The 22,053-nt window shown below is 36.3% G+C and overlaps 1 long non-coding RNA gene across 1 annotated transcript in view; it reads right to left on the minus strand.

The window, feature by feature from the left end:
- Positions 1-22,053, minus strand: part of LOC109276451 (uncharacterized) — a 93,894-nt gene that overhangs the window by 64,963 nt on the left and 6,878 nt on the right. Inside the window, exon 3 of the long non-coding RNA XR_002084671.2 lies at positions 1,293-1,393. This is a non-coding gene — a long non-coding RNA (uncharacterized LOC109276451). The remainder of the gene's footprint in view (positions 1-1,292; positions 1,394-22,053) is intronic.

Consider the following 22,053-nt stretch of genomic DNA (forward strand, 5'->3'; position numbering starts at 1 on the left):
TTTCTTTTGCCCTTCAGCATAGATAGAAATATTTCTTTTTTTTAAATTTTTTTTTTAATTTTTTTTTTTTAACGTTTATTTATTTTTGAGACAGAGGGAGACAGAGCATGAATGGGGGAGGGTCAGAGAGAGGGAGACACAGAATCTGAAACAGGCTCCAGGCTCTGAGCTGTCAGCACAGAGCCCGACGCGGGGCTCGAACTCACGGACCGTGAGATCATGACCTGAGCCGAAGTCGGACGCTTAACCGACTGAGCCACCCAGGTGCCCCAAGATAGAAATATATCTATTGTGCCAAAATGCCTGTTACATACAGTGAAACTTCCAAAAAGTCGAGAAGCCCATAATTTATAGAATGAACTTTATGATGTGCCTGAATTACTGTGCCTGAAAGACCTCCACATTCCTCTCATATTGCCTTATGCCTACAACATTTTGTGGGACTCCACTCTTAGACTCTTTCTTAAGGCATCCTTAATTCCCTTTTAGATTCATATTTTCAATTTATTTACCATTACCACCATCATCCATATTTTCCTGCCCTGGGTCCAATAACTTAGAGTAGCCTTTTGTTTTGCAAGATGACAATTATACAGCATTCTTTCTCCCATGTCTTCCATGGAACAATTATTTATTAGTTTTCTCCTACATTCCTTATATTCTCCTTGTCCTATAAATATCTATTAAACAGTGATATTTGCTAGATTTTGTATTTGTGGCTTCTCATGCCATAGTTTTCTTGGCTGACCATTTCATTTCTATGCTTCTGCTCCCACCTCTGTTCTTATGGCCCTCAATTTTATAGAGCTCTCTCCTGAGCTCTAACATATATTGCAAACCACTTACTAATCATCTTTTTTAGATATCTATAAGGCCCTTCTAATTTAACATGCCCATCATTGAACCAAGTGTGTTTCTTCACAACACCTTTCCTCTTCCTCTCCTTTACTGACTGATCCTTCCCTTTTTTCTCTGTTTACTTCCACAGATATGGAATGCCAGGGGATATGATAAGAAATAAGTTAAATGTAGTTCATGCCTCATCGGGGTAACAGTCAAATGGAATAAAATGATTCTTTGATAAATATGGTGGTCAGATGATAAAGAAAATTGACATAATGTGAACGTGAAAAGATAAGCTGTTGTAATAACAGTGTTGATGATATTCTCTATCAATTTGGCAGTAGCTTGTGGTTACTGACATTTTGAATGTTAAAATGCCTTCATAACCAAATCTCTTTCCCAGTAGAATACTGATAGCGCCTCCCTTCACCCCACCCCTGCCTTCTTACCTCTAAGTATTGGACAGAGATGTCAACAGAAAATTGTATTAGATGTCCTCCTTCTGCGTTCTACAAAATTATGAAGGACATGCAGTTGGTCCAAAAGGTCTCTAAAGTAAAAAACAAAACAAAACAAAACAAAACCAATTAAAAGTACAAAGTTAGAGTGAGCAGGAAAATCCACCTCTTGCGAAAATTTTCTACTAAAGCTCTACATTAGCATTGGTTAAATGAGAATTACTGGTTGTTTATGTACCTGATTGAAATGTTTGCCAGTTGATGCTTTTGTAGAGCAAACGTAGGCAACCACTGTACTGCCACATTTAATTAATTTTTTTAATTGGGACACATTTTTGAAACACTAAACTTTGAAAGTATCCCATTTGTTTTCTACCACACCATTAGCCCTTAGGCTTTATTCAAAGATGAGGAAATAGCTTTAAACCTTTAAGGGTAGGTCAGTCCTCATTCCTCCTCATTTGTCAAGGGACTTGTGTTGATTAGAATATGTGGACTGTGATAAACTGAGAATAGCTTAAGGGCAAAAACCTTCTGGAACATGCTGGTTGCCTAAGAACTAGAGATTACATCATTTTTATTCTGCGCTCTCTCTCTCTCTCTCTCTCTCTCTCTCTCTCTCTTTTTGCCAGGATGCTGAAGCCAAGCACTAAATGAAAGCACATTCACTATCCTTTAAATGTGCTTTAAATTAACTATGTTAGATTAGGTTTGTAATCAATTCACTTCTAAGGATTTCAATGTTAATGTGCTTTCAAACCAAGTGGGATTGTCCCTGATAGGGTAAATTTGCTATCAGTTTGATACCCCAGGCAAGTTGATGTAATAATGTATGTATCTTGAGGCATTTCACTCACTACTGCTAGAGTCCCCATCATTGGCTTAATTGGATTAATCTCAGGAAAAGCAGAGATTAAAGAAATTTGGTTTTTGTTTTAACTTTAGTTCTCTGATTAGGTAAGATTTTTCTGAGTCTGCAGGCCCATAAAAGAGCTTCATGCTTTCTGTCCAGATGTGAGATGCAATGAAAAGTTTCAGTGAGGATTTGATGGTTTGTCCCTCTTCCCCAATACAATTCATTCTTTCTTCATAGGTAACAACCATTCTGAAGCTATTGGTCTTTTCTTGTCTATGTATGTATCCATGAACAATACACAGTATGTGTTTCAAAGTTAAACAGATATCATAATGAACATAATTTTGTACAACATTGTTATTGAGATTTACATGTACTGATATAGAGATCTAGTGTGTTACTTACATTTTTGACCAAAATTTAGTTTCCCATTTTACAAATACACCATTATTCCATTATCCATTTCCCTATTTGTGAACAGTTAGGTTGTCTCCAATTCTGTGCAAACACTGTTAACATGAACAACCTTATACATGTCTCCTTGTACACATATGTAATACTTTTTGGAAAGTGTATACAGTCCTCAGAAATGAAGTTGCCATGTACATTTGTATCTTTACCTTTTTTGCTCTTTGTTTTCATGGGCTATGTTTTTGAGGCCTCCATTTTCAGAAATATCCTCCTAGTGTTTGGTTCCTTTGGCCAGATTACGTAAGTTCTTGTTATTCCTTGTTTGTTTTTAATAAAGGTCTATTTTGTTTTCATTACTCTTCCTGTTCAGGTTTTTTATTGTTGTTTGTTTTGTTTTGTTTTGACTGATATTTGACTGACACATTTTTGCCACCATTTGCTTTCAACATATCTGCCTCATTATGTTTGAATGTGACATTTATAAACAGCATAATGATGGATTTTTAAAAATCCTACTTGGGAATTCTTGCCTTTTAAGGGACCAATCTTTTTTTTGTTTGTTTGTTTGTTTATTTTTGAGACAGAGAGAGACAGAGCATACGGGGGAGAGTCAGAGAGAGGGAGACACAGAATCTGAAACAGGCTCCAGGCTCTGAGCTGTCAGCACAGAGCCCGACGCGGGGCTTGAACTCACTGACTGCGAGATCATGACCTGAGCCGAAGTTGGCCACTTAACTGACTGAGCCACCCAGGCGCCCCGGGACCAATCATTTTTATTTAATTCACTTACATTTATCATTTTTACTGATATACTTCATATTAATTCTACTATTTTATTTTCTATCTTTTACTTATTGAGAGTTTTCTTTGCTACGTCTTAGTCTTTCTATTCTTCTATGAAATTTAACAACTTTTATTTATTTCATTTTTCCTTTTGTACTAATTATGAGGCTATACAATCCATTTCTATTTGATAGTGAGTCTATTTTCCAATCCACATAATTGAATTAAATCTAAAATTTACCAATATTTCTACCCTTCTTATGGAGAACACATGGACCTTAGAACATGTTACCTCTGATTACACCCCTCTCATTTTAGAAAGTATTTTTTTTCTTGTGATATTTTAGATCCATGTTTTTAATGATCCTCAATTACTTGTAAATTTCATTCACCTGTAATTTTCGTAATTGACTTGTCATTGTTTATGTGTAACACTGTCCTTTGGGGTTCGCTTTCTTTTTTGCAGAAATATGTTTAGTTGTTATGAAACTGAATTTTGTATGAATGGAAAATACCTGGCCTGTTATTATTTTTTGGGCCTGAAATTACACCTTGTCCTCGGTTTTTATGACAATATCTGGGTTATTGATTCCACACCGACAGCTGAATCACATTGAAGATAATACTACATTGGCCCTTATTGTTATTTTCTGGAAGAATCGTCTCAATACAATGGCGGCTTCTTTGAAGGAAATCTGTGTTTTTGTTATTGTTGCTGTTCTTTAGATATTCTTCTTTCCTACACTGTTTTTCAGTTTCACTACAATGCATTTAGTTCTTAGTTTATTTATTTTATTGAAACTTATGGTTTTCTGGTATTTATGACTTTCAACATTTCTGGCAAACTCTCAGTAATTTTCTCATTAAATAATTCTTCCTATTTCTTTTCTTTCTCCTTGGATCACATATTTAATCTATGTAGCAATTTCTCATTCTCGTTTCCACATTTTAATTAATCTTTCATATTTTTCATCTATGTTTCTTTGTGTTGATTTATGGATGATTTTCTCAGCTCCAACTTTTGCCCACTGAGTGTTTAATTGCAATGGTATTTTTCATTTCTACAAGTTCATTTTGATTCTTTTCTATACTTGGTTTTTCCTTTAAAAAATTCTTTATCATTTTTAATCCTTCTTTCATGTCTTCAGTTTCTTTAAATATACACGTTTTGTAATCTTTTTCAGAATTACTCTTATATGAAATTGTTGAGAATGAACCTATACCTTATTATGCAGGCTCCCTCTCACTCCTTTGGATGTTTTTGCTTGTGTGATTCTAGCTGTTTTCTTTTGAGCTAATTTTAGTTGTCTTTTTTTTTTTTTAAAGTTATAGAGTGAATTTGCATTTTTAAAAATTCTAATGAATAATCTAGGGTTTTCACTGACCTGGGACTTGTCTGAAAGATAAATTATCATTTTATGAATTTAGTTTCCATGCCCTTGTATAAATTTGGAACCTACTCTTGTGTCTGGGATAATCTTAGTTTTATGAAATTTCTTTTCCCCACATGGAGTCTGGGGCAGAGACAAGTCCCCAGAGATAGTAAAAGGATTTTTTTTTTTTTTTTAATTTTAAGGATAGGATGCTTTTCATAACTTTAAGTTTCTCTAGCATGCTCAGATCAAAGTTTACATATCCCCTTCCCAAGTGGGATTCCCAGGTTCATAAAGCCTATATCCAGATCTAAAATAATCTTTATAAAACATGATGATCATCTTACCACAAAGTTTCAACCTATGTTTAAACATTTCAGCAAGCTTCCTGTTATTTTTCTGAAGGCTAAATATGTTCAACTTTGTGTATGAATTCTTTCTAGGTCTTCTACTTATTCCTTCTTCCTGGTATCTTTTTATTTCCACCTTCACACTCTATATTCCAGTTACACTTGACTTCTTTTAGTTTCTTGAATATGCCATGCTCTTTCTTGCTTCTGGGTCTTAATCAGCTCTTTCTACTTCATAGGCTATACCTTTCCCTTCCCTTCCTAAGATAACTCTTTTTTCTTTCTTTTAGATTCTCCCTAACTATGCCATAACTGTATGCCTAACTATAGCATGGAGTTTTCATAACCCATGTGCTTCTTTATCTTAAAATTTACCATCTACTATTGAAATATCCTATTTAATTGTTTGTCTTCTTTTCTAGACTATACACTCAATGAGGGCAGGAAAAATAGCTACCATATTTACTACTGTATATCTAATGCCAATAAACTTTCTATACATAGTAAATATTCAATTCTTATTTGTTTTATAAAACAAAAAAAAATGTATACATTGAATAAATGAATAAATAATGGCTTTAATTTTTTTGTTTTGTTTTGTTTTGGTTTTCGTTGTCCCATTATAATACTGTTGAATCTGGTTAACTTTCAATTAACTAAACTTCAATCTAATTTTATATACAAAGTTGCTTGCTTTATCCTATATATGAAATATGTTATAGAAATATACATGGATTTGCATGTAGAAATATATTATCTAGGGGTGCCTGGGTAGCTTAGTTGGTTAAGCGTCTGACTTTAGCTCAGGTCATGATCTCACGGTTCGTGGGCTCAAATCCCGCACCAGGCTCTGTGCTGATAGCTCAGAGCCTGGAGCCTGCTTCGGATTCTGTGTCTCCCTCCTCTGCCCCTCTCCTGCTCATGCTCTGTCTCTCTCTCACAAAAACAAATAAACGTTAAAAAAATTAAGAAAAAAAGAAACGTATTATCTATAGCTATCTGAAGTTAATTCAGTTCTCAGTAATTCCACTAAAGTGATTTGTTCTGGTGGTTATAATTTAATTTCATATACATTCTTTTCTTTTTAATGTTTATTTATATTTGAGAGAAAAAGAGACAAAGTGCCAGCAGGGAAAGGGCAGAAAGAGAGGGAGACACAGAATCCAAAGCAGGCTCCAGAGCCTCGAACTCATGAACTGCAAGATCATGACCTGAGCTAAAGTCAGAGGCTTAACCAACTGAGCCCTCAGGCATTCTTCATATAAATTCTCAAGGATCCTTAAACTATACAATCTGCCTGGTTCATTGGCCAAACTTTGGGCTAATCCTATGCTCTTATCTTACCAGTCCACTCTGTTTTGATCATAGCAGTGGAGAAGCTGAAACCATGTTAATATTTTATTGTACCAATTAAACTGCTAACAATAATCTGTGAATATGGGTAAGAGAAGTGGGTTTTCTTACTGGGAAAAGAGAAATAAATTTTCTCTGAGGAGAGTTAAAGCCATCCTCAGTGGAAGATGCAAGGAGGCAGATACTGCATATATGATCCCCTGCTGGTACAGGCCTATCACTGCAGGAAGAAATTCTGAAATGAAATAACAGAGGCAGTCTTCATGCTGCCTTACCAGGGGGGGACCTGGATTAGCTGTCAAGAACACTTGACCTGAAGTTCTAAGTGGAAAAAACAAAAAAAAAGCAAGTAAACATCACTGTACATCTGCTTACATTTATTAAAGGGGGAGATAATGGTACTCTTTTAATCAATTATTCTGCAATGCATTTTAAAATACAAAAAAATATATACTGTAAGTGGAAAATGCAGAAATATGTGTTTGTTATCTAGGCTCTCAATAACAGGTTGGGATTCTTTCATGTGGAGAGAAGAGGTATTTTTCTTCATAGTTTTCAGAACTTTGTTGTTAATGTCCACACTGAAAGAAGGCACACCCCAGTGCATTCATTCTCTGTATATACTGCATATGTACTTTTGAAATTTACTGAGAAAACAAAAATGGAAACAAAAAAAAACCCCAAACCTGTGGCTGAATTTCATCCTAAAAGAACTGGGAACTAAAAGAGCAGCAAGTCTGCAAGTTTTCTGTTCCTCAGACCTGTTCAGAGTAAATATACTCTTGACTTTAGGATTTTAAATTCCATTCTGCTCTAACCTTGTGTTATAAACAAAAGATAGCAAGTTGATTGCAGTCTAGCAGTGTTCTTTTGTTTCCATATGTTACCAGCAAGCTGTATTTAAAACATCATTTTTTTTTTTTATGGAACAACATCCAGTGCTTGAATTCCTACACAATTTTGAGTAGTATTAAGCAGAAAGCCAGACCTTTAAATATCTCTGAATATAGTAATGTGTCCTGTTAGAAAACTGATATAGTATTCTTCTAACATCCCTAAAACACTTGTCAGGGTGGCAAAAGTGATTTGCTCTATGGAAATTCTCTGACCACAAAATCCAGGCTGATGTCTTACGGGAAATGTGTTGAGTTATTTTTACATAGAATTCTATGCATTTTATGTTGTGTTCTTCTTTCATTCTGTAGAGAGTGCCAGAATAAATTTGAAGTGCTTTTTGTATGAGATGAATCCATCTGTTTTCTAAACACTGCCTCTGTGAAAACTGTTTTTAATTTAGTAAACAAGTACAATTACATTGTAAGCTTCAAAATGAAAGGGGCAGCAATATAATAGTAAATCAATATTAGATTAATTTGAGGAATGGAAGTTATGTAGCATTGCCAGATGAACTCTAGACTTTAGATTTGATGTGTATGTGTGTGTGTGGAAGGGGATTGCCAAGCCTGTTAAAATGAAAGCAAATTGGTATTTTCTTTCATTTTTTGAGCTTATATATCCACTGTAATTAATTATGGAAAGTATTACAAGATCCAAAGGCTTGGATAAGAATGGTTTGGAATATTTCTAGAATTAGCTAAGTTGATAATACTGAGTATCCTAGATACAAATGATTTTTGTTTCTTTAAAGAATCCTCTCATTAATTTAATTAACACTTGAGCAATTTAAGGAGCTCACAAAGCTAACCCATAATATGATTATGGATATACCAGTGTTTGCTTTTTTTTTTAAGTGTATTCATTTATTTTGAGAAAGTGGGGAGGGACAGAGAGAGGGAGGGAAAGAATCCAAGCAGGCTCTATGCTGTCAGTGCAGAGCCCGAGGTGGGGCTCGATCCCAAGAACCCAAGAACAGTGAGATCATGACCTGAGCCAAAATAAGAGTCGGATGTTCAACTGACTGAGCCACCCAGGTGCCTCTATACCAGTAATTTGAATAGGGATATCAACTGCCATTAGATAATGATCTGTCCATTTTATAGGTAATTTCCCCCAAATTACTGAGTTTAGACGTAAAAGCCTTACAGTAGCCTGGAGAAGAAAGGCTTTCCATCTGCATTTCATGAGTATTCCATAGTGTTTAATAGCATCTGCCTTGGGGTGACTTTTCCTGGGTTCCCACTTTAGCTCAACCACTTAATAACTTTATAACTTTAAATCCTATGTGTTACTTAGTTTTGTTATCCTTCAATTACTTTTTCTTTTCTTTCTTTCTTTTTTTCTTTTTTTTCTTTTTTTTTTTTTTTTTTTTTTTTGTTTGGAAAATGAAGATATTGAGAGTGTCCACATACAGCTCTTAGCACAGTGCCTGGAAAAGTAAATACTGACTAAAGTATATAGTGTTAATTTGTGTTATTATTTAACCAAACAATTATAATGACAGGCTTCTCTCAGAAATCAGAACTCCCCACACTATGTTTTCCTTGGACTTTATATAATAACTCTTTTTCAGTGGTTACAAACTTGAAATTCATGAGTGTGAAATAACACACACACAAATATTTTCATTTTTATATAAATGCTACTTTTCAGACCTTTTCCATTTTGGTACAATTTTTAACCTATCAGGATTGCTTTATATATCATTGTAAACCTATCTTTATTTCTCTGTCAAAACATCAGACTGAAATGGGGAATTTCCAGGCCCTGAAAGCATCCTTGATTACTTCCTTAATAGAATTTGGACACTATTTTTATTGTTGTTTAACTTTATAGGAAAGTCCAACATATAGTTTTCCTCTTTGGATTTAAAGGTAGCATTTGCAAAGTAAAAGAGTAAATAAAATTTTCTCTGATTCTTTATCAGGGAGCCTGAAAGTCTGTATTGATTTTGCCACAAGTGCGTTTCATGGCCTGTGATGATAAATTGATTTGGGGACTGTCCACGTTGCAACATCTTTGCACACAGCCAGTTTTACTGACAACAACACTGCTCTGGAGACCCCAAGAACTATGATCTCTGACTTGGGGACTTTCATCCCTTGTCATCTAAAATGTCATTTCAGAAACATTCATCACAAGTCTGTCACTGGACAAAAAAATGGGCCACTGTGATACTCACTCAAATAGACACAGTTTCGCAGCTTGTGTGACAGGTCCTGCTGTTGGCTACTTGAGATTATGGAGAGGTTCAGACATGTCAGATGCAGAATGGGGCAGACAGGAGATTGCAGCTGGAATGGCACTGTGCCTGCCCACTGAGGCTGCTCGTAACGCAAAGGGATGATAGAAGAGTAAGAGGGCTCCTCGCTGCTTGTGTTGCAAATATCAAGTGGCTCACATTACTTGAGGCATATAGCTTGCGCCGTTACTATTAGGACACTTTTGATTTGGGAGCGGAACCCACCCTGTGTTCAAGGATTCAAGGATTCAAGGATATGCTATAAGGCATATCACACAAGCCATATTTGCCGCGTCTGTAAGTGTGCATGGTGGTTCAGTGCAGTAGAGGCTCACCCAAATCATCAGATGCCTTTCAGGGCCACATAGACCTATTAGGTCCATTCCCTTATGATGAAACAGCACTTTCTGTACCATTACTATCACCAGCAATCCTGGTCTGTCCGTTTTATCAACCTTACACTATGTGAATTCCTCATTAATATTTGAGACAGATGTATTTCCCAGGGGAATAAGTTTATGAGGATAGAAGTTAATGCAGCCTTGATAACTTCATAGAATATTTTGTGTCATCCTTCTCTATCTGAGCCTTTAATGTTAACGTAGGGACAGTTTTCAGTTGTTGCTACACTGGGCTCCTCCCACTTGCCTACCTTCTCTTCAGGTGAGATGACTTTCACGTTGGAACTAGAATCTGTTCCATCAGTATTAATCATTCTCCAATCTTTCTTTTTTTATCTTACAAATTATTAATTTCTGAATGTAATCTCAACATACCTAACCAGGGACTTAAAGAACTGACAGACTCTTCATATAAGCTAGGCTTATTTTGTTGTTTGTTTTTATCTAACACATTTTCCTTCCTTCAACTAAAAGACATTTAAGTACATTTTGGTAAGTCATGAGTTAATTCTAAATTCAAGTTCCAAAAAAATACATATCTCCACCTCCAAAATTTAAGCAAATCTTGAATGTTGCTAGTGACTGAAAACATTACTGAAGTTAGGGCTTTCTCTCAGTAAATTCTCTAAAAACTAAGCTGCCTTCTTCCTTCAGTGATCCTACTAATGCCTATTGATTTGTTGATAAAGAAGGAAATATTTGGCCTCTATCATTTTGTAATAAGGAAGGAAAGACAGACATCTTGGTGGGAAATTAATAAATGATGTGTTGCAAGAAAGAACTTAGGCTTCCCAGTGACAACCTCATAGATTGTCTGCCACTTAACTTATAAAGCGCGTTCAACGTTTATGGAGAAAGCTTTCTCTATTCATGTTAGATGAAGAGTTTGGGGCCTGAGAAAAATAGAGCCTACCTAGATCCTACATTCCTCAGCGTTCCTTTGAGAATTCAGGAGGTTAGCCAAGGCATGATGTTTAAATCCACTGATGCTTGCAGACAGTTCATTTAATAGTCCTTGTCTTTAAATTTTACTGCTTTTAAACTGTTTTCAATTTCCCATTATACCATGGCATACAATTATTTGTGCATTACTATACTGGGAGCTCCTCAAGGGCACGTTTTAAAAAAGAAGTAGTAGTGTTATTCATACTTGTCTTGTAGCACACTGTATCTTTCAATTTACAGTTTTGAGTTAAAATCGATTGAAGCTAGAAACTATGTTAAAAGAATAAAAGTTCATAATGAATTGCTCAGGGAGGAAATATAGGACCTACCTTGCTTAAATGTTTTCTGTTTCTCTTATTTGCCTTAAATAAAGGTATATCTGACTAATTTGGGTTATTTTCCTCTCTGTATTGCCAATATATGTCAGCAAAGGAAACCACCCAACAGCTAAGGTAGATACTATCAGCAGCACACTCAAAACTCTGGGGAAGTTCAGGCTTATTCTATCCCCAGGGAAAAGGAAACCTGGTTATATTCAAGTGTGTGATTTCTATTCTAGGCATGAGCATTTATACCACTCTACTAGGGGAAGCTGTTAGAGCCAGAAGTAGGAGCATAAATGGAACAGGTCTGGATGGATGTCTGTTGGATCATATCCACATGACCCATCTCGTTGTAGCCTGTGTCATAGCCAGGCTTGAGGATCCCTTCTGTTGGTGACGGATGACCACTGCCCACAGAAGGCCAAAAATGAACCAAGATGAGGTCAGGATAGGTGAACTGGGGAAAGCCATTTAACCACTAGTCTAGACTAGACAGGAAGAACTCTCAGGACCCATCTGAGATTTAAATGTTCATGATGACAAAAAATACACTAGCCTCCAATATCCTGCTTTCTTATACTCTAGTCCTAACAGCAACTCGTAAGGCTAAAAAAAAGGTATTCCTTGTCTTAGACTTGTCACTGAATCAAAGTTCTAGTAACTATTTCCTACTCCTACTCCTTATTTGACCCATTTCTGAAAATGAACAGAAAATGAGCAATAATGGTGATCTCAGGACAGAGGTAATATGATAAAATATGTAAGGAAGCAGGTATGTGGTTTTATATTTGTTTTATTCTAACATATTCCAAATTCCTCTCTTCCTTTGCTCTCTCTTAGTGTTCTCCTCTCAAACTTTAGGCCCTTTCTTAAAAAGAAAGATTGTTCTAGGGTGCCTGGGTGGCTCAGTCACTTAAGCATCCAACTTTGGCTCAGGTCATGATCTCATGGTTTGAGAGTTTAAGCCCTGTATTGGGCTCGCTGCTGTCAGCACAGAGCTTGCTTCAAATCCTCTGCCCCCTCTCTCTCTGCCCCACCCCCCACTCACACACTCTCTCTGTCTCTCAAAATAAATAAATAAACTTAAAAAAATTGTTCTAAATTGAGTTAATCTACAGGTAAGAGGTTATGTTTCAGGGATTATTCCTAGCTACAAAAAAGTGCTCAAAGGTGGTTTTTTTGACTTTCTAGAAGCTTGAAATTACGCACTTAAAAATATACTTACTGACTTGTATATAAAATTCATGTTAAAAATATATAACATATATATGCATGGTTACACACATTTCCACATTGCATATCTCTATTACAAAAGAAGTACTTAGAATCAATCTGAAATTTCTCATGAAGCTACGTTTGATACTTTACAAAATGCTAAAAAAGAAAAGAAAATCCAGTGTATCTAGAATCCTAATTTGAGCAACTAAACCAGTCACTTTATAGCTACAGTTGACTTCAGCAAACATCTTACTTTTCCAAGTACTAACACCTCTACTACCTGCCAGGGGGCTCATTGCTTATTTGCTTCTTTTGTCTGAAGACAGGAACCTGAAAGTAATTGCCTAATTAAGATAGTACTGGGGAGACGTAGTGAGCAAAACTAAGTGAAATTAGATAATTGCTCTCAATCTTGACTGCACACTGGGAATCAACCTGGGAAGGTTTAAAAAATGTATGCTTATGAGAATGCAAGTTGGTGCAGCCACTCTGGAAAACAGTATGGAGGTTCCTCAAAAAACTGAAAATAGAACTACTGTAGGACCCAGCAATTGCACTACTAGGCATTTATCTATGAGATACAGGTGTGCTGTTTCAAAGGGACACATGCACCCCCATGTTTATAGCAGCAATATCAACAGTAGCCAAAGTCTGGAAAGAGCCCAAATGTCCATCGATGGATGGATGGATAAAGAAGATGTGGTATATATATACAATGGAGTATTACTTGGCAATCAAAAAGAATGAAATCTTGCCATTTGCAACCACATGGATGGAACTGGAAGGTATTATGCTAAGTGAAATTAGTCAGAGAAAGACAAAAATCATATGACTTCACTCATATGAGGACCTTAAGAGACAAAACAGATGAACATAAGGGAAGGGAAGCAAAAATAACATAAAAACAGGGAGGGGGACAAAACAGAAGGGACTCATAAATATGGAGAACAAACTGAGGGTTACTGGAGGGGTTGCGGAGGGGGGATGGGCTAAATGGGTAAGGGGTACTAAGGAATCTACTCCGGAAATCATTGTTGCACTATATGCTAACTAATTTGGATGTAAATTTTTTAAAAATAAAAAATAAAATAAAAAAAATAGAAGGTTCTAATCCAAGTTAAAAACAATATGCTCCATCCCCAAAGATTCCTTTATAATTGAAATGGGGGGGGGGCAAGTCTTGGGATTCTAAAATCTCCCTAGGTCATGTTAATGCAGGCAAGGCTACAGACCACTGAATTCGAACTTGAGAGATATCATACTTCATCAGTTAATCTTTACTTAGCAACAGTATTTTCACCAGATCCTCTGTGGGACTTGGAAATAATATAGACTATATATATATATATACGTATATACGTATATATATATATATATATATATACATATACATATATATTCTTTAAAATATGACACATAACTCCTATAGAGGTTGGAGAATAAAGGAATTCTACAGAAAGGAGGAAATACTAGAGTTCCTTGTATTTCTGAATGTACCCATTATTTATGTTATTTTCTAATGAATTATAATTGCAGTGATGTTATTTAGAACAAGGAGTGCTCCTCTTTTGCTACACAACGTTACCATTATAAATGGTTTAAAGATGAAGATTGGAGATTAGGGTGCTATTGTATTTATAGCTGTTAATTTGATCTTTTCTTCTTTACTATTCTAGTAATAACCAGGGAGAAGGAGTTCATGGGAAAGTGTACAGCAGGCATTCAATTATATATATTTTATATAGGCAGGAGGTAGCTGGGGTAGAGAACATGTATGTCAGGAGCAAACTATCTGACTTGAATCCCTGTTTCTGCTTATTCTATAAGTATCCTAGGAGACTTGCTTAGCTTACACACTTACTATTTTCAATTTCATAGGATCAAGAGGGAAGTTAACTTGGTCAATTTTAAGCATTTAGAATATCGCAAGTCCTTAATAAGAACCAGATATCATTAAATGGTTTGTAAACTTTAAAGAATTATAAAACAACAACATGCTTTTAACATTGGAGCCCCAAGGTAAAGTACCAACTCTATATCTAGATCTAATATAGTATGTCATATATTATAGTATCTCTGCCTTTTTTGTAGTGAATCAAAGGAAAATTGATAGTTTTATTGCTTTTAACAGTGTAAACAATAGTTATCCATGAAAATGATTTTGCAAAATCCAGGAAATAAGCAAATTTGGATGACATTAATTAGGCGATGAAAACATTACAGTACTTTGTAGAACTTTTAATCTGATTGTCAAATAGGGTTTTTTGTTTGTTCGTTTAAGCAAATAGCAGGTAAGTTTCATATTTTAAACATAAGCAAACTGCTATTTCAAAAAGATTTTTTAAAGGAATATTTAAATGTTATGTTTTTAACTTTGAGGAAACAGTTCATTAAAAAATAAAACTTGGAGTGCCTGGGTGGCTCAGTCGGTTGAACATCTGACTTCAGTTCAGGTCATGATTTCATGGTTCATGGGTTTGAACCCCACATCGGGCTCTGTGCTGACAGCTTAGAGCCTGGAGCCTGTTTCAGATTCTGTGTCTGCCTCTCTCTCTCTGCCCCTCCCCTGCTCGTGCTGTCTCTCTCTCAAAAATAAATAACATTACAAAAAAAAAAAAAAAAAAGTAAAACTTGTTTGGAAGTATAAAAGATTAAAAAAAAAAAACCCGTATAAAGTTGAACAATCAATGAATCCAAATTTAAGTGCTTATCTTTTGCCTTTTTATGGTAAAAATGAACTGTCCTGTAACTACACTGTCAGCTCTGATTAGTCCTCATTACTAAGCTATTCTGTTCCTCTAAGCAAGTTAATGAAAAGTAAAGAGTTTCACTCTTGAATTCTAAAGTATCTTATTGTTTTATTTTATTTTATTTTTTTGAGAAAAGATGTTAAACAGAACTCTTCTGAAAGGCCAATTGTCCTGGTTTTTGTTTTTGGTTTTTTTTTCCCCTTCCACTTTAAAAGCAGACTGGCTGTGCCATTTTATTTGTGTCAAGTAGTCTTTGCTTCCCATTTCCATTTTCTTCAGCTACTAATGCTATCTTGCGGCAATGCTGTTCAGTGGGCCCAGGGGAGCCAAGTGTCAGTTTTTCCAGATGGCAAGCTGCCAGTCGACAGTAGACTGTTGAAAGTCACCGAGGGAATTCATTTCATTGCAAAACCAAAGAACATCATTTCATGCACACCTTGTACATGATCAGCTCCCAACAGCTGATGAGTAGCCACTAAAAAGGGACAGATGGAGAAAGACAGAGAGGAGAGAGACAGAGAGGAGAGAGACACACACAGAGGAGAGAGAAGGAGGGAGGGAAAGACACATGCCATTTTAGTGAGTTTAGCCCATGTTCTAGACTATTATACAGTGACATACTGAGTTTTGCAAACAAAGTTTTTCAACATTACTGCCAATTTAGAGGAACTTCTCTCCTAATAGCTGGAACAAAATTCTCAATTTGCCCTAATTAAAATACTAGTTTTGGGGAATGAGGTTTTCTCCTTCATCTTTAAACTGAACATTAAAAATAGTTAAATCACTTTATATGGTCTTTAAATTGCATTCTCTCTTCCAGAATTGTTAACTCTTTTTGCCTGAAGAGAAAAAAACGTCAATGTATAAATATAATATCAGAGTGGAATAGAAAGTGGTTTTTCTATAGTAAATATGTTGGCTATTATAAGGTTTGTATTTAAATGGAAAGTATTATGAGTTCTACCAATGGGGAATGCTAACGGAGAAATATGTTACTTTTTAACAGTTATGTTAGTGGAAACTCAGAGCATGGGGAACTGTCTGATCTAAAATATTATTTTACGAATCGAACAGTTATATCTACAGGTAGAAAGTTGAGATTGCAAAACACTGTAAATAATAGGATGCAGGAAAATATGGTATATAAATTATGAAGCTAAGAGACAGATTCCTGCTTCAAATTCACTAGTTACCAGGGATCTCGGGCAGCCTCTCTGGGTTTAATCTGTAGACGAATCAGTTTGGTTTGCTTCTCTGAATATCTCCCTTCTCTTAGGGGATAGAGTTATTTGGTTAAACTCCAAGTTAAACACTTGTCTCAGTAAGGGTTACATTGTGATAGTTTTGTTACTATAACACATCTTCATTTTATGATAGCACAACAATTTCTTTATGGAGGAGGAATTCAGAAAGGTAATGTTTTTCTGAATGTTACTATAAACATTGACAACTTGTAGCATGTGTCTATACTGACTAAACACACTGCTAACACCGGCATCCAAGTGCTTCTGCTGTGATTATTGTTATCCTTACATGTTTTTAGCACCTTCAAATGTCTTTAATCAAGTATTCCCTGAATTTTATCCATCTAAGAATTAAAGAAGTAATTATTTTACTGAAAAGGAATTATTTTAATTCACAATTAAAAGTGAAATTGTATTTGTCATAATGGGCGGTGACAGAGACAAGATTATTTTTCAGGTAGCCTGAAGCTAGACTATATTTTAAAACATATTTTAAATGTATTCTAAAATATATTCTAAAAGTAATAATATATAGATTATCTGTTGTATTTAGTACCTTTTACCATGGCAAATTTTGAATTACAATTTTGAATCTTCTTTTTTTTTAATGTTTATTTACTTTTGACAGAGAGAGAGAGAGAGAGAGAGAGAGAGAGAGAGAGAGAGAATGAGCTGGGGTGGGGCAGAGAGAGGCAGACACAGAATCCAAAGCAGGCTCCAGGCTCCAAGCTCCAGGCTGTCAGCACAGAGCCCGACGCAGGGCTTGAACTCACAGAACCCAGATGATGACCTGAGCTGAAGTCCCACGCTCAACCGACTGAGCCACCCAGGCACCCCTACAATTTTGAATCTTCTTTAAGAGCTTTAAGAGCTTTATGGCAAGATTTAAAAAAAAAAAAAAGTAGCCAAAAATGTTTTGAATTTTAAAAACTCTACTTGATAGTCACTATTTTGCTAATTTTCCCATTCCTTTATCTAGACTCCCCAAAATGTAGAACGCTTGTTCAGGTCCTATGAAATTTAAAGAAAAGCAATCATTCACCCTGCTTTTCATAAGCTTAAGGTCTCAAAAAGGACAAGGTAGTCCTTGGTGTCCACAAATACATACCATAATCATATAAACCAGCTGTATACATTTTTAAAAATTATGATTAAAAGATAATTAATTCTATATTCTAAATATAGAGTTTTTCGATGTGGAATCTTTGATGAGTAATTGGAGAACAAGATTCTTTCTAAGTTTATTTATTCTGAGAGAGAGAGAGAGAGAGAGAGAGAGAGAGAGAGAGAGAGAAAGCCCATGAGCAGGGGAGGGGCAGAGAGAGAGCCAGAGCGAAAATCCCAAGTCAAGAAGTCAAGAGTTGGATGCTCAAACAGCTGCCCCCGGGGCACAAGGTTTTAAGGAAAATCAGCTGTTTTCCTAATAAGAGAAGCAGAGGGGAGTTTGTTATGAATTTGAAAGCTGAACATACATAGCCCTGTATTACAGGGGAGAAATCTACAGCTCAGGTACACTAACTAGCTTTCCCAAGATTCAAGGGCGACAGCACAAGGGCTGTGTAGATGCCGGAGGGTCCTGAGCCTAGTGTGAGACTCCCTGCACTATTCCCCAGAGAGGACAGACTTTGTGTGATTGGGAGTATTTAAAGTAAAATAGTTCAGTCCTTCATTGCTTTTGTCTTCAGTATTGCAAAAACAGCGGCTCCTGCGTAGCAGGAACGTGAGCAAAAATGCAGGGCTGAGGCCAGGGGTCAGTGTAGATCCCCTGGAGGAGCTCAGGGAGCCCAGGAGGAAATGTGAAAATCTGAGGGTGGGAGTACTGGGTGTTCTAGGAGACAGACTAGAGCAGCCAAGCACCTATTTCTCAATGTCTTGGGGCAGACTGTCTAGATTTCCTCATCACTGCTCCACGCAGGTGTACAAGTAGGGTGATCTCCAGGGAGCCATGCTTCTCCAAGACTTTTATACACTTTTTAATTAACATAATATTAAGTGCTTCATGTGTTATTAATATAATAATCAGTTTTCACTGTAACAGGAACTGAGCTCAGCACCCCTTCTCAACCCAAATGGATGCTACCATTACCCTTTGAAAGGAAAGGAACAAAGGTGTGAGTCTTTGAAACTTTCTCAGGTCAAACTGCTAATAAGCAGCAGGTCTGGGAATTCAACCCTGTGCTGACTGACAGGAAACCTTTGCTCTTAACAACTACAGGAATATCGTACATAAAATGTATGCTGTGCATAAATTAATTTCATTGGTTATAAATAGAAAAAAAGAAAAATGATTCTGCTCTGTTTGAAAAGTATGTTGGATCCAAAAAGCGTATTTGGCTTTTCAAACTAAGATTTCGTGAGATTTTAATTTGCTATGTGAATTATATTACCAAAAGAATGGAGGAATAATGTATGTTGCATTGTGGAAACTTGCTTGACCATGTGGCACTTTGGCTGAAGTTAATTCTTTTTTCTAATTCATTCATTTGTTTCTAAGTTACTATCTATTTACTTTCTTGTCTCTTCCACACATCTAAGTCTTAAATCAGAGCCAGGTCAGACTGTTCCGGGTCATGGTAAACATATACAAGGTGACTGAGAGATATTTCTTCAAAAATAGATCCACATAGCACTCGGATAGTTTGGTTGCTATTGTCTTATTTTAAAAGCTCCTTGTCCTTTGGTAACTGAAGAAGTCAAAATCTACTTTCCAGATTTTTCCTGCTAAAATTATCATTATCTATTAGCTGAAATAATGTGCTACACTGAATATTTAAAATTTTTTTTTCAACTAAAGTGAATACTTCTCGATGGCAGGAATATTTCATATTGATGTTTCTCTATGCAAATAGTAGAACCTCAATATTTTCTGAATATTACTTCTTTCTATTCCCCTCCTAAATTGAATGTCTAGTTGAACACTTCTATATAAACTATATGTATTTTCTTCTTTCCATCATTAAGATTATTTGCCAGGTATTCCTACATGAGGTTTTAGATTATCAGAGATCTTCTCAAGGAGGATTTGCTAATGGACCCAGCTTTCATAGGGCTCTTCAGTTGGTAAAGAAAAGGACTTGGAATTTATTTTCCCTTAGCGAAAGGGTATTTTCTAAACTACATTTTTTTCTTATTGTAACAGATAACAATTTGAGGTATCACAGCATCTGCTCACACTAGGAAGTCGAGGGGAAAGGAGATTACAGTTATCCAGCTTGGATGTGACGGGCCATGATGCTGGGAACGGAAAGGAAATATCAGCTTCAAGCAGTGGTGTAAATAGGGTGGTGTGGTCACACCGGTTACAGACACAGAAGGAGAGAACAGGGCAAAAGTATTTGCTCTGGGTGCCTTCCTACAATTCATCCCATCTGTTCTGCGATGACACTTGTTAGTCACCATTGCAGAGTGGCCCTGCTTCACTTTGACCTTATCTGCTCATCAGTGGTCCCACGTTTCTCCCAATAGCCTTGTACACATCTAATGAATCACCTGTGCAGGGTCATCTTTTCTTGAGTCCCTGAGAAGTTATCTCTGTTTCTGCCCTGCTCCAACCCCAGTGCAGAATGAATGTTTTCTTAAGATCCTGAACCAGTCAAGGATTTAATAGATATAATCATATTGATCCTAAGAATCGTCAGTTTACAGGAGTGCCTGGTGACTCAGTCAGTTAATCATCCAACTCTTGATTTCAGCTCAGGTCATGATCTCACGGCTCATGCTGAGCCTGCTTGGGATTCTGTCTCTCCCTCTCTCTCTGTCCCTCCCCTTCTGATGCATAATCACAATCTGTCTCTCTCTCTCAAAAATAAATATTTAAAAACAAAGAATCATTAATTTATAGCTTTTTGTATTCACTGGCTTGTACTAAACTGACTAAATTTTCATTTTCTCTAGTTTTTCTCTCAATTCTATGCTTTAAAAAAAAATCTATATAGTGCCTAAATAAATTCTGACCACTTCTGTCTCCCGTGGTGGCACCAGCTATATTTGTGAGGGTCAAGTAGTTAATAGATGCCCGTTCACTAAAGCCACTCAATGATATGTCCCAAATCTACATCTTTTGAAAAAACAGTTTTTTGTTGTTGTTATTGTTTTTGTTTTTTTTTTTAATTTCCAAATTTCCTTTATTAGCCGCGGAGGTTGAGTAAGATTTCGAGAATCATGCATGGCAATATTCATTATGCAAAATGAAGTTAACTGTGATACTTGAACAAGGAAAAGGATGTGCTTGGTGTACTTTCTTTCTTTGTGGTTCTTCAATTGGTTCTGAAAGTAATTTCAGAAGAAGAATTTTCAAAAGGTAGCATCATCTGAATAACCAGTGGTTAGACTTTCAGAATCATTATTTCTGAGTATGAATGTATTTATTTGTATACATAAGTCTAGTCCCAGAATTAAATTACTAACGACAAACCTAGTAAAAATAGTAAATTATCAGAGATCTCCCCAGGTAAGCGGTATCCACTTACGTACAGTGGTGACATTTTACCAGACTCCCACCAGAAGCTGCAGTTTTAGCCAATCTAATGCCTTGGCTTACTTGTGTCTGCCTGGACAAGTAGTGAGGTGACAGAATGCCAGAGGTGGAAACCTCAGCTCAGAGAAAGCAGTGTTTTCTTCCCTGTCAGGGCTGCTCTCATTGTTGATGCTAATTCTAACTTGGCTCCTGCTGATCACTGGCAAAGGGATCTGATACGGTTTGACTTTCAATTTGGGGAAATATTTTAGAATTTGCCTGGGGGCAGAAAGCACACATTATAACTGGTTTCGTGCCAGCAGAATGAGAAGTTGTCGATACATGTTTGTTGAATCAAATTGATTTGAATTGAACACCCACTGGATGCAATTAGTGTTATGACAGGGAAGAGAAGCTTTGCGGCAATTACTCAATATTTGTGGATCACCTACTATACACACTAGTCTGCTATGAAAGAGAGAGCAAAGTTGACGTTTCTGACCTCCAAAAGCTTCCTATCATGCGTGGGATGAGAGTGAGATAGAAATCCTGACTTCCTTCTAAGCATACAACTATACTGAGTGACAGCAGAGTCAAGGATCACCATGTTCTAGATGACGTTATAGAGACATTTCAAACAATGTTTCAGGCCAAGGCTGTAAATACATGCCCATGGTATAAAATACATTATACCAGTTATATATACTTCCTTAGTAGCGTTGTCATGCATGTGAATATTTACCTATCATTTAACATAAAGCTTGCCATCTAGTAACTTTTCAACAGTAGACAATCTTGCAGAATCAGACTAGAGGCTTCTCTGCCATTTGCTAGCTGCAGTGCTTTCTTATGAACATGCATTTGGAAAACAACCAAGGAAACCATGGCAGAGCAAGGCTATTACCCCACAGAACTCATCTAAGTCATCACTTATGAAACAGTGGAATTAAGCATTGGGTATTTTCTATGTCTTTATGGGCTACATTTTCCTTATCTGGTTATTGTGTAGTCGCTCTGTAAGAGAATTTAGAAAGTACCTCTTCAAAGTCCCAAATGAGAATGGAAAACATAATTGGAAGGCATCTCTGGTATAAAAGAGAGAGGCAGGGAATTGCAGGAAAGGAAGTGAGAGTCAAATATTGCCCAGCAT

Source organism: Panthera pardus, unplaced genomic scaffold (assembly GCF_024362965.1).
Source record: "Panthera pardus isolate Hobbes unplaced genomic scaffold, ASM2436296v1 HiC_scaffold_15, whole genome shotgun sequence".
In the NCBI taxonomy this organism is placed as follows: Eukaryota; Metazoa; Chordata; class Mammalia; order Carnivora; family Felidae; genus Panthera; species Panthera pardus.